We start from the raw sequence: 14,569 nt of genomic DNA, 5'->3' as shown, positions 1-14,569 counted from the left end.
CAACAACTCAGAAATGGATGAAATTATTAAAGTGATATATGTGTTCCTGACCGAAAAAAAAAAAAACATCCAAAATACAACATCAATGAGGCACCGGGGTGGCTTTGGCTCAGATCGTGATCCCCGGGTCCTGAGATGGAGTTCTGCATCAGGTTCCCCACAGGGAAACTACTTCTCCTTCTGCCTATGTCTCCACCTCTCTGTGTCTCTCATGAATAAAATTTTTTAAAAAAATACATCAGTAATCATAAGGAGTCAGCTTTACTCCGCCATTCAAATAAAGCATGACTATTTTTGATACTGAGACTGCAGAGGCCTTCTGGATAAATATAGTATAATAAATGACACCCACAAAAATACACCCATAGTAAACAGTCACTGTTGCATAAGACCACTTTTTAAAAACACCCCTTAATATAAGTCACTGACATCACAGAGCAATTTACTAAAACAGAGCAATTGACTAAAAATAATTCCATGGGGACCAATATGAACCTATTCAAGTATGTCGCCACCTGTCAATCTGACTTAAATCAAGAAATTTTTAGACTCTAAAGTGGAGCAATTCCCAAGGCTTTGTCCTTCTGTATGCTTGTAGGTAGCATAGAAAATGGAGGCATTTCTGCAAAGAATCAATCACCATATCCATATGAATACCAAACATATCAGTAAAACGAATGAATGATCTATATGTGTGTGGATAGCAATAACCATTTTAAAGTGTTTTTTTAAAAGTGTTAATGAATATTTACCGTTGTTGAAGTGGAGTGATTGGTACATGGAATTGATTGTGCCATTCTACCTTTTGTATGTGTCTGAAATTTTCTGTAAGAAAAAGCTTTAAAAGAGCATTACTGAATTAGTAGATTTTAAATGTTTTCTCAACTAATAAATACAAAAAGTACAGATACTATCACGGTGGAGGCCTGAGAAAAGTTTTCTGCTTAGAAAGAGATTTTTGGGGTGCCTGGTTGGCACAGTCAGTTGAGCAACTGGCTCTTGTTTTTAGTTCAGGTCATGATCCGGACTCCTGGGATGGAGCCCCATGTCCCTTCAGAGCTCAGGGCTGAATCTACTTGTTCCCCTCCCTCCCCCTCTGCTCTCCCCACCTCCCCACCTTTTCTCTCTTTCTCATAAATAAATAAATAAATAAATAAATAAATAAATAAATAAATAAATAAAATCTTAAAAAAAAAGACAGAGATTTTCATATTCAAAATAGTTTGCAAAAATTGCTACACAGTATGGTCTCTAATGTAGGATGTGTGTACTGCGTGAGACAGCAATATGATCCATTAGTAGTAGTGTTTATATTAATTTTTAATATTAAAATAAGAAAGAAATAGTTATTAATATCTAACATAAAGATGGACTCTGGTGTCATCACTCAGTTTATTTGTCAAGGAATGATGCCTTTTTCACAATGATTGGGAAAAGCAAGTGCTTTTCAAAGAAATATGCCATAGAGAGAGCATTTTGAAAACAAATATTTGAAAATGTTTTCATCATCTTGTGATTTTGATGCTGAGAACTGTGTGTGACACCAATTCACTCAGTTGTAAGAAAAAAAATGTAATGTGACATCTAAAATTGGCCTAAAACGTCTACTCCAATAGCTTGAGCTCATTTGTAAAAATATTTTTTCAGGCTAGAGCCACTGACTGATGTCAGGGAGAGTGGAAATTTAATAGCCAAATTTTAACAAAAACCTTTGCATAACTACAGAATGAGACTGAAAAGTTAGTAATGTGCTTTACTGAGCACAGCTAATGTCAGTCATATTGCAGCCATTTAGATCTCTGAATCTTTGTGAGGTGTCATTTTCAGCTATGACATCCATTGGAGACAAGCAGTAATTTAAAATGAACTCAGGAGAGCCCCGTCCCGGAGAAGCAGGAGCTGCAACAACCGTCCCGGGCGGAAAGGGGCCTGCAGGGAGTTAAAGCAGGACCCAGGAGGGCGGGGATGCCCTCGGGCTCCCTGGGACACTAACAAACACCTGGGGCGCTCGCAGTAGAGTGCGCCGAGCTCCCTAAGGGCTGCAGCGCGCACAGCGGGACCCGGAGCAGCTCAGAGGGGCACCGGCGGCGGCTCCGCGGAGGGGGCTGCGTGGCTCCGGGAGCAGCTCGGAGGGGCTCCGGCAGCAGCTCGGAGGGGCTCGGGGCGGAGGCAGAGAAGAGGAAGAAGCTCCGCGCGGAGGGGGCGGCGTGGCTCCCGGAACAGCTCGGAGGGGCTCCGGCAGAGAAGAGGCTCCGTGCAGAGGGGGCTGCGCGGCTCCGGGAGCAGCTTGGAGGGGCTCGGGCGGAGGCTCCGCGGAGGGGGCTGCGGGCGGGAGCACGAATCCAACAGCGGAAGCTCCGGAGCACAGGGCGCCGGGACACAGCCCAGGATCCGGCCTCCCCCGGGACAGGCAGAGGCCGGGAGGGCCCAGGACAGCAAGGACACTCCGGCCCCGAGCTGAGCAGATCAGCGGCCCCACCCCGGAGCCTCCAGGCCCTGCAGACGGAGAGCCCCGGAGTTACTGCGGGGGCTGAATCCAGGTTTCCAGAGCTGCCATAGCTCCTGTGGCTGTTCATCCTGGGGCAACACGGGGTGAACAACCCCCACTGAGCCCTGCACCAGGCAGGGGCAGAGCAGCTCCCCCAAGTGCTAACACCTGAAATTCAGCACAGCAGGCCCCTCCCCTAGAAGACCAGCTAGACGGACCAGTTCCAGAGGAAGTCGAGGGACTTAAAGTATACAGAATCAGAAGATACTCCCACGTGTTTTTTTGTTTTTCCTTGTTCTATTTTGTGTTTTTTTTCTTTCTTTCTTCTTGATTTCTGATTGCTTCCCCACCCCACCGCCCTTTTTTCTCATTTCTTTCTTTTTTTTCTCTTTTTCTTCTCTTTTTCCCCTTTTTTTCTTCTTTCTCTTTTTTCTTTTTCTCTTTTCTTTCCTTCTCTCTCTTTTTCTCCTTTTCCCAATACAACTTGATTTGGCCACTCTGCACTGAGCAAAATGACTAGAATACCTCACCTCAAAAAAAGAGAATCGGAAACAGTCCTCTCTCCCACAGAGTTACAAAATCTGGATTACAATTCAATGTCAGAAAGCCAATTCAGAAGCACTATTATACAGCTACTGGTGGCTCTAGAAAGAACCATAAAGGACTCAAGAGACTTCATGACTGCATAATTTAGATCCAATCGGGCAGAAATTAAAAATCAATTAAATGAGATGCAATCCAAGCTAGAAGTCCTAATGACGAGGCTTAACGAGGTGGAAGAACGAGTGAGTGACATAGAAGACAAGTTGATGGCAAAGAGGGAAACTGAGGAAAAAAGAGACAGGCAATTAAAAGACCATGAGGATAGATTAAGGGAAATAAATGACAACCTGAGGAAGAAAAACCTACGTTTAATTGGGGTTCCCAAGGGCGCCGAAAGAGACAGAGGGCCAGAATATGTATTTGAACAAATCTTAGCTGAAAACTTTCCGAATCTGGGAAGGGAAACAGGCATTCAGATCCAGGAAATAGAGAGATCCCCCCCTAAAATCAACAAAAACCGTTCAACACCTCGACATTTAATAGTGAAGCTTGCAAATTCCAAAGATGAGAAGATCCTTAAAGCAGCAAGAGAAAAAAGGCCCTGACTTTTATGGGGAGGAATATTAGGGTAACAGCAGACCTCTCCACAGAGACCTGGCAGGCCAGAAAGGGCTGGCAGGATATATTCAGGGTCCTAAATGAGAAGAACATGCAACCAAGAATACTTTATCCAGCAAGGCTCTCATTCAAAATGGAAGGAGAGATAAAGAGCTTCCAAGACAGGCAGGAACTGAAAGAATATGTGACCTCCAAACCAGCTCTGCAAGAAATTTTAAGGGGGACTCTTAAAATTCCCCTTTAAGAAGAAGTTCAGTGGAACAATCCACAAAAACAAGGACTGAATAGATATGATGACACTAAACTCATATCTGTCAATAGTAACTCTGAATGTGAACGGGCTTAATGACCCCATCAAAAGGTGCAGGGTTTCAGACTGGATAAAAAAGCAGGAACCATCTATTTGCTGTCTACAAGAGACTCATTTTAGACAGAAGGACACCTACAACCTGAAAATAAAAGGTTGGAGAACCATTTGCCATTCAAATGGTCCTCAAAAGAAAGCAGGGGTAGCCATCCTCATATCAGATGAATTAAAATTTACCCCGAAGACTATAGTGAGAGATGAAGAGGGACACTATCTCATACTCAAAGGATCTGTCCAACAAGAGGACTTAACAATCCTCAATATATATGCCCTGAATGTGGGAGCTGCCAAATATTTAAACCAATTAATAAACAAACTGAAGAAATACTTAGATAATAATACACTTATATTTGGTGACTTCAATCTAGCTCTTTCTACCCTCGATAACTCTCGTAAGCACAACATCTCCAAAGAAACGAGAGCTTTAAATGATACACTGGACCAGATGGATTTCACAGATATCTACAGAACTTTACATCCAAACTCAACTGAATACACATTCTTCTCAAGTGCACATGGAACTTTCTCCAGAATAGACCACATACTGGGTCACAAATCGGGTCTGAACCGATACCAAAGGATCGGGATAGTCCCCTGTATATTCTCAGACCATAATGCCTAGAAATTAGAACTTAATCACAACAAGAAGTTTGGAAGGACCACAAACACGTGGAGGTTAAGGACCATCCTGCTAAAAGATGAAAAGGTCAACCAGGAAATTAAGGAAGAATTAAAAAGATTCATGGAAACTAATGAGAATGAAGATACAACCGTTCAAAATCTTTGGGATGCAGCAAAAGCAGTCCTGAGGGGGAAATACATCGCAATACAAGCATCCATTCAAACACTGGAAAGAACTCAAATTCAAAAGCTCAGCTTACACATTAAGGAACTAGAGAAAAAGCAACAAATGGACCCCACCCCCAGCAGAAGAAGACAATTAATTAAAATTCGAGCAGAACTCAATCATATCGAGACCAAAAGAACTGTGGAACAGATCAACAGAACCAGGAGTTGGTTCTTTGAAAGAATTAATAAGATAGATAAAGCATTAGCCAACCTTATTAAAAAGAAGAGAGAGAAGACTCAAATTAATAAAATCATGAATGAGAAAGGAGAGATCACTACCAACACCAAGGAAATACAAACGATTTTAAAAACATATTATGAACAGCTCTACGCCAATAAATTAGGAAATCTAGAAGAAATGGACACATTCCTGGAAAGCCACAAACTACCAAAACTGGAGCAGGAAGAAATAGAAAACCTGAACAGGCCAATAACCAGGGAGGAAATTGAAGCAGTCATCAAAAACCTCCCAAGACACAAGAGAACAGGGCCAGATGGCTTCCCAGGGGAATTCTATCAAACGTTTAAAGAAGAAATCATACCTATTCTACTAAAGCTGTTTGGAAAGATAGAAAGAGATGGAGTACTTCCAAATATGTTCTATGAGGCCAGCATCACCTTAATTCCGAAACCAGACAAAGATCCCACCAAAAAGGAGAATTATAGACCAATATCCCTGATGAACATGGATGCAAAAATTCTCAACAAGATACTAGCCAATAGGATCCAACAACACATTAAGAAAATTATTCACCACGACCAAGTTCGATTTATCCCCGGGACACAAGGATGGTTCAACACTCGTAAAACCATCAATGTGATTCATCATATCAGCAAGAGAAAAACCAAGAACCATATGATACCCTCATTAGATGCAGAGAAAGCATTTGACAAAATACAGCATCCATTCCTGATCAAAACCCTTCAGAGTGTTGGGATAGAGGGAACTTTCCTCGACATCTTAAAAGCCATCTACGAAAAGCCCACAGCAAATATCATTCTCAATGGGGAAGCACTGGGAGCCTTTCCCCTAAGATCAGGAACAAGACAGGGATGTCCACTCTCACAACTGCTGTTCAACATAGTACTGGAAGTCCTCGCCTCAGCAATCAGACAACAAAAAGACATTAAAGGCATTCAAATTGGCAAAGAAGAAGTCAAACTCTCCCTCTTCGCCGATGACATGATACTTTACATAGAAAACCCAAAAGCCTCCACCCCAAGATTGCTAGAACTCATATAGCAATTTGGTAGCGTGGCAGGATACAAAATCAATGCCCAGAAATCAATGGCATTTCTATACACTAACAATGGAACTGAAGAAAGAGAAATTAAGGAGTCCATCCCATTTACAATTGCACCCAAAAGCATAAGATACCTAGGAATAAACCTAACCAAAGAGGTAAAGGATCTATACCCTAAAAACTATAGAACACTTCTGAAAGAAATTGAGGAAGACACAAAGAGATGGAAAAATATTCCATGCTCATGGATTGGCAGAATTAATATTGTGAAAATGTCAATGTTACCCAGGGCAATTTACATGTTTAATGCAATCCCTATCAAAACACCATGGACTTTCTTCAGAGAGTTAGAACAAATTATTTTAAGATTTGTGTGGAATCAGAAGAGACCCCGAATAGCCAGGGGAATTTTAAAAAAGAAAACCATAGCTGGGAGCATCACAATGCCAGATTTCAGGTTGTACTACAAAGCTGTGGTTATCAAGACAGTGTGGTACTGGCACAAAAACAGACACATAGATCAATGGAACAGAATAGAGAACCCAGAAGTGGACCCTGAACTGTATGGTCAACTAATATTCGATAAAGGAAGAAAGTCTATCCATTGGAAGAAAGACAGTCTCTTCAATAAATGGTGTTGGGAAAATTGGACATCCACATGCAGAAGAATGAAACTGGACCACTCTCTTTCACCATACACAAAGATTAACTCAAAATGGATGAGAGATCTAAATGTGAGACAAGATTCCATCAAAATCCTAGAGGAGAACACAGGCAACACCCTTTTTGAACTTGGCCACAGTAACTTCTTGCAAGATACATCCACGAAGGCAAAAGAAACAAAAGCAAAAATGAACTATTGGGACTTCATCAAGATAAGAAGCTTTTGCACAGCAAAGGATACAGTCAACAAAACTAAAAGACAACCTACAGAATGGGAGAAGATATTTGCAAATGACCTATCAGATAAAGGGCTAGTTTCCAAGATCTATAAAGAACTTCTTAAACTTAACAACAAAGAAACAAACAATCCAATCATGAAATGGGCAAAAGACATGAAGAGAAATCTCACAGAGGAAGACATAGACATGGCCAACATGCACATGAGAAAATGCTCTGCATCACTTGCCATCAGGGAAATACAAATCAAAACCACAATGAGATACCACCTCACACTAGTGAGAATGGGGAAAATTAACAAGACAGGAAACAAATGTTGGAGAGGATGTGGAGAAAGGGGAACCCTCCTGCACTGTTGGTGGGAATGTGAACTGGTGCAGGCACTCTGGAAAACTGTGTGGAAGTTCCTCAAAGAGTTCAAAATAGACCTGCCCTACGACCCAGCAATTGCACTGTTGGGGATTTACCCCAAAGATTCAGATGCAATGAAACGCCGAGACACCTGCACCCCGATGTTTCTAGCAGCAATGTCCACAATAGCCAAACTGTGGAAGGAGCCTCAGTGTCCATCAAATGATGAATGGATAAAGAAGATGTGGTTTATGTATACAATGGAATATTACTCAGCCATTAGAAACGACAAATACCCACCATTTGCTTCGACGTGGATGGAACTGGAGGGTATTATGCTGAGTGCAGTAAGTCAATCAGAGAAGGACAAACCGCGTATGTTCTCATTCATTTGGGGAATATAAATAATAGTCAGGGAATATAACGGACGGGAAAAGAAATGTTTGGGAAATATCAGGGAGGCAGAACATAAAGACTCCTAACTCTGGGAAACGAACTAGGGGTGGTGGAAGGGGAGGAGGGCGGGGAGTGAGGGGGAATGGATGACGGGCACTGAGGCGGACACTTGAATGGATGACGGGCACTGAGGGGTCACCGAGGGATGAGCACTGGGTGTTTTCCTGTATGTTGGTAAATTGAACACCAATAAAAATTAATTTATAAAAATAAAATAAAATAAAATGAACTCAGTATTCCAAAATGTTAAATCATTTCAAAATTAATGAGGCATAGTCTATCACATTGTTCTCACTAAAATATTTATCACAATATGCTTCAAATAAGAGATATATTTATATATAATCTATAAAAGAACATTTATTTTAAAGTATTATTCATATTTATCTCATCTCATACTTTTAAATATTCTGTTCTGCATGCTTTATACTACATATATTATGAATGTAACATTAATTTTTAAACAACTGTATTATACATTTTAATGTATTCTTATGTAATTACTTACAAACAATCTCAAATTTTAATGTATACACACATCATCCTGGGATCTTATTAAAGTACAGTGTTCTGATACAGTCATTCCAGGGCAGGGCATGGGATTATGCATTTATAATGAATTCCCAGGTGATCTCGATGATGCTTGTCCTCAGACCACTCTTTGAGAAGCACGGTCATGGGGTGGAGGGGCAGGGTGGGGGGAGAGAAGAAGTGTGGGTTCAACACGTTTTACTATATTTTACAAAATCAAAGATGTTTGGAGATAATTAGGAAATGAATAGGCTATACCCCCTTTAGGTTATCCTTTGGAACTACTGCTTCTCTCAGTGGCATTTCTGGTGGGGACTGAGCTACAATGACTGAGCTTCTCATCCCAGACAAGCACCTGGATGTAGCTCATCTCTGCAGTTTAGCAGCCAATTGAAGTGGGGTAAGATTGACAGCCTCAAACCTAAACTGATGTGACCAATAATGGCGCATGCTCTAGTCTGGAGCTGAGGACTGATATAAGGATTCAGTGAGATAAAATGTCAAAAGTACTGTACTTTGTGGAGAGTTCAATAAAGTATCACTATGACTGTTGGAGGTATGGCTGCTTGTGGACTGGGCCAAGATTTTTTTTCAGTATTCTGGGTCTTCTTTACCACTAAAATAAATAAACTGTCAACCCTCAATGTCAAAAGCATGACATTTTAAAACATTTTAACCTAGAAATATTTTTAAGTGGTAGTAACAGGGCACCTGGGTGGTTCAGTTGGTTAGGGATCTGCCTTTAACTCAGGTCATGATCCAGGGTCCTGGGATTGAGTCTCGCATCAGACTCCCTGCTTAGTGGGGAGCCTGCTTCTTCCTCTCCCTCTGCCTGCCACTCTCCCTGCTTGTGCGCTCTTTCTTTCTCTCTCACTCACTCTCTCAAATAATTTTTTAAATTTTCATTAAAAAAATTGTAACAACCTGAGCTACTAAATCCAAACAAACAATAGCAACACACACACACACACACACACACACACACACACACACACACACATGTTCATTAAACACCCATAAACCACCTGGCTTTGAGAAATGTAATTTACTTGTGTGTCCACCCATATAAAAATTAATTGCAGAATATATCCTGTGGTACTTGCTCCATAGAAGTATTTACATTATTCACCAACAAGAAGTTGGAAATACATACTGAAAATGTAAATCTGATTTTAGGAAAATTGGTATGTAGGCTTTCTTTCCAACAATAATTAGCTGAGCCATTTGTTTACTAAATCCACTCCTAGTTTGTGATAATATCATCTGCATATAGGAGAATGCTTATGTTTCCATTCAGATGTATTTTTTTGTTTATGAGGACTGATATAAGATTTTAAATGAGATTTTTGCAAATTCTTATCTGGTACATTTGAGGTCATGGAAGAGAGCTTTGATTGCAAGAGCCATATTTCCCTTCTTTTTTTAAAGCCATTCTACATGTTATCTCAAGTCATCAAATAGAATTAGAGCCATCTACAAATTTTCAATTATCAGCTGATTTGTTCAGTTTTAATATTGCAACCCTCAGAATCCAGTTTTATGATTTTCCCTTTTCATGTTTGAAAGCCAGGGTTTCACATAACACATGTAGTATCCATGAAGTTAGTTCTTTGGAGCCCAGAGCTGGCTTACTGTCCATACTGGTCAGCAAAAGAGTACAAGGCCATGTAACATTTTTTGACCTTAAATATTGTCAGCCCTCTTTCTCTAGATGCAGACTTGCATACCTACACTTCTTTTACTTGGCCCTTTGTTTCTAAGAGGACTGTACAAGTTTCTCCCTGATTCTATCTTTTCCACTTTTTGTCAAAGAATGTTAGTCTCATTCTTTACCACAAATCCTATTTCCCTCTCTAACCCTTTTGTCTTTAAATTGAGTTCTATGAGGCCAAAGACTACTCATTTTATTCACTGTTGTATTACTAGCACCTAGCATAATAGTTGGCACAGAGAATTTGTTAAATAGATATTTGTTGAAGGTTTGAATAAAATGCTAATGTTGTATATATTTTGGTTATTTCATAATCTGGAAAATATTAATTTCTTTATCTTATTTTTCTTTCCTTTGTAATAAAGTAGATCAATCAAAGGGTACCAGAGCAAGAACACACAAACACCAAACTTTGGAGGACAATAAATATTATGAAGAGCATGGTTGCTTGTTTCAAAGTGAACAAGTAAAATTATCTCAGCTTATAGATACTGCCTTGAATTCCTTACCTGTTTATTTTTATAGGAAAGGGCAAAGTATTAATTTTTAATGTAATAATGAGTATTTCTTCCATTTGTTATTGAACTTTCATCAAGGTAACTCTTTATGTCAAAATAGGCATTATCTGTGCTCATACTAAGAAAATTCAGAAAGAAGTACCTTGTATCTTATATTACTCTTCCATGGCTTCTCAGACTTATCCTGGGCAAAAAGGAAAAGCCATGCTGAATAGCTTGTGTTTATATATATCCAGATCCATGTGCTCTCTGACTCCCCAGATGACTGAGTGGGTGGAAGCATGCATTGTGACAGTGTGTGCATAAATACCGTCACATGGAAGGTCAGAAGCAGGGTGACAGGGAGGGAGCAAGTCACAAGTTGTCAGGACTCTAAATTGAAGTTTTGTTTTTATCAGGGCCCTAGAAAACCAGAGCCACGTGAATTCATGGCCCTTAACCACCACCTCTCCCACTTACTGAGGGGAGAATTCAGATGTCCACTGCAGTCAGCCAGTCAGATTGCTTCTTGAATACTCCCTGCTTCCACTCCACTTCACCCTAGAAGACCTCTCTTTTGTGGTTGAGGCTGAATGAGATCCTTGAATGTAAGATCATAACTTTATTACCTTTCTACTCACACCACCCCCAGATATAAAATTCCCAGAGTTTTGCAAAAGCTTAGTAGGTGCTCAATAAATGTTTGTAGATTGAATTAATGAATGAACAATCGTTGCTTTAGCCAAAGCTGCAGCATCCACATCCTGCATAACTGCACTCAGTGCTGACCCTGAAGATAGGAAAAGTAATACAACTGACGCTGTAAGAAAATGTTTCTTGTTTATACTGCTGCATCTTGATCTTTGGCTGATCTAAGCACAAAGAGAGCTCTTTCAGTTCAGAGAAAGGAGGTTTATGGTATGTGGGAGAGCTAAGAACAATGGGCTCGATTGATAGACTGGAGATGCACTCAGCTTCTGAGAGCCTGGAAACTCCATCTGTAGATCGGTCCCAGAGGGCAGAGCCAAATAAGGGCAGATGGAGAACATGGCTTTCTTGGGAACTGGCTTTCTGCTGCTCTGAAGCAAAAATATATTCACTCTACAGCACCCTGAATCAATTCTCCAAAATATGGTGCTGTAGCCTTGTTTGCCAGTGTCTAAAAATAAGTCCTTGTCATATTTTCATGCTTTTTGTCTTAAAGTCATCCAACCAGACTTGCTTGCAGAATATTAATTGTGCTGAAGCAGAAATCATGAGATTAAACTGAAACTACTTTTCAACAGAACTCCTTAACTGACAACTGACCTGTTGCCCCCAACTAGTCTCCTTTCTTTACAATCATGCCCCTTGCCAGCTGCAACTATGTGATAACAACTCTATTACTAATTTTAAGGCAGCTTTCTTTGAGCTTGTCAGTAGAATGCTGTCCAAGAGTGTGATATTCTAGCTTAGGGCTTAAAAAGGGAGTAAATGCGGTGTCCTAAGTGGGCTAGTAGGCTGGCCATCCAAGGTAACAGATATCACTAACTTACTTCAATACTGCCTCTGCTGCTGACTGTGTAAATTTACGTTGTCCTTACCATATCTACTCTGCCCCTACCTTAAGCCTCTCATCCAGTACGTTTCAGATAAAACTAAGTATTATTTATGTATGAAGCACTAAGGGCTCATTAATGGAATATCCAAACAATTGAAAGAGAAGGTAGCAATAACTTAATGCTCAACACACCAGGATTGGGGTACCATTATCATATTAAAGTAACTATATTTGAGTCTGAATGAGCAGAACACTCTGAAACCCAACTTCTAAGAGAAAAGAAACCTTAAAACAGGCATGTCCAGGTATATAGGCATTTGCTATATATACTTGAGTAGAAGTTCTCAGGTACTAAGACCTAAGTAGGTAGGTACTAAGTTCTACCAAAAAACAAACAAACAAACAAACAAACAAAAATGAACAGAAGAACCCACCTGAGTTCCAGCCTAAGCTCAGGTATGTGCTTATTTTCTTGAGTAATTTACTGTGACTCTATTTCTTGGTGTTCTAAGCTATAAAAATTAGAAGTGATTTATCTATTCTTTTTCTCAGAAAATTGTTGTGAAAATGATGGATGACCTGAAACATAAATAAGCTCCTTGAACAAAGCACAATAAAGGTCTAATTATTTGAGTTTTTATTGTGGGGTTAAACAAAACAATTCACTCAAAGGACACGATGTTTGAGAACATTCTTAATTTTATTTTTCTTTAATTTTATAAAATTCATTTTGTAAGATAAGTTCCTAAAAGTTTATCCTTTATGTGTGTTAAAATTGAAATTCTATATCAGAAATGAAGGAAACACTTTCAGTTAACTCTCCTTGTGTGTGTATATGTGTGTATGTATGCATGGGAGGTTTTCAGGGAAGGGTTGGTTATTTGTTATGTTATTAAATCAAAACAAAACACAAGATATGGATTATTCCACTTTCCTTGATCTTGATTGGTTTGTTACATATCCTTTTCCATCTCCTCCCTCTATGTATCCTGGAAGCTTATCTTGTATATTGGTCTAAAAACAAATATTAAGTACCTTTTTGTAAATATCTTACATCTCCTTAAATACTGCTGAAACCACTTTGGGGGGATAAGAAACAAAACAACTCTTTACAACAAAAGAGTCACACCTACAGTCATATCCGTAAAATCTTCCTTTCAATAAAGACCAATCAGCCTCTTCTTTTTTAACCCAAAGCTAACAAATGCAAAAAGAAAAGTCTTAAACCTGGGAATTATTCAGGTTTCCAACTCTTTCCACCTTTCCATTTCCATGGAAGCTTACCAACTGAATAGCTGATGGCTGGGGCATTCCGTTATGTGGTCTATACTAAGAATAACCTGTATGTTAAATCTGACTTTAACACACCAAGTTAACACTGCTAAATCAAATCACCCCCCACTAGCTTAAAAAGATCAATCAAATAGGTTATTCCAATTGAGGTCCAAATTCATCAATTCTGTTTCTTCAAAGAGCAGAATAATTTGGAGAAAATCTAGTAGATGTATGGAACTAGCCAATTTTAAATGTTATTTGCAACGTTTAACGTTCAATATTCCTTTGTTAGAGAATCATAATCAAAGAATCATTCTCTAGACCCTTCTGGTACAACCCCAAACAAGTGATAAGCAAACTGGAAAATGTTAAATATGCATCATTCTGAAACAAATCAAGATCTTCAAATCATCTTCTGTAACTGAATGGCTAATACCCCATGAAAAGAGCACCATTGTGAAGATATGACAGAGGCCAGAGTATACAACTAATTAACAGAAAAAAGACATGCTATCCAAAGAGTTATCTATCCTGTGTCTACCAGAGGGCTGGGTCAGTTTACACCATTAGCAACTAACAACTGCTGTTCCTTAGGCCAGTCTTTTTTTCATATGAGCTAATTTCTCTCCATCCTAAGCTCCTTGGAAACCACAGGGTTGTCATGGTAGCTGTTATCAAGGAGAAGGGAATGAGAAGATGCTGACAATACCCTGCTTCTCTTCTTTAATAAGGTGTAAGGCCAGCTGCCCCCTTGGTCTACACAGACACTACGGTCCCTTATGCTATAAAGTAGGCTGAGTTAGGGCTTAAATAGTCCATCACCATCAGGGTCAGTGCTCTCTTTCTATGCATGAAAGATCCTTGCTTTGACCCCCTTCTCCCAGCTGCAATAGGTAGATTTGGGCAATGTTCTTATTGTTTTGTTAGCATTCTTTTTTTCTTCTTCTATCTTCAGTGATAATAGGGAAAAAGGAGTAGGTTTTCTGTTTTGTACACTAAGGAGTATATATTTGGCCCCAACAGATGTCAAGGGGACCAGATACATCCCTTCTCTCTACCTGAGCATCTTTCTTTCCACTTTGTTTCCACTTTGTTTCCATCAGTGGAAGTGCCCTTTGAGGAGAAAACACTTCCTCGTCCTCAGGAGATGCTTGAAAATTGAATTAGAGCCTCCATTCCTTTGTGACTTGCAGCTGGGG

This window comes from Vulpes lagopus, chromosome X (assembly GCF_018345385.1).
Source record: "Vulpes lagopus strain Blue_001 chromosome X, ASM1834538v1, whole genome shotgun sequence".
In the NCBI taxonomy this organism is placed as follows: Eukaryota; Metazoa; Chordata; class Mammalia; order Carnivora; family Canidae; genus Vulpes; species Vulpes lagopus.
Note: the sequence above shows the minus strand (reverse complement) of the source record.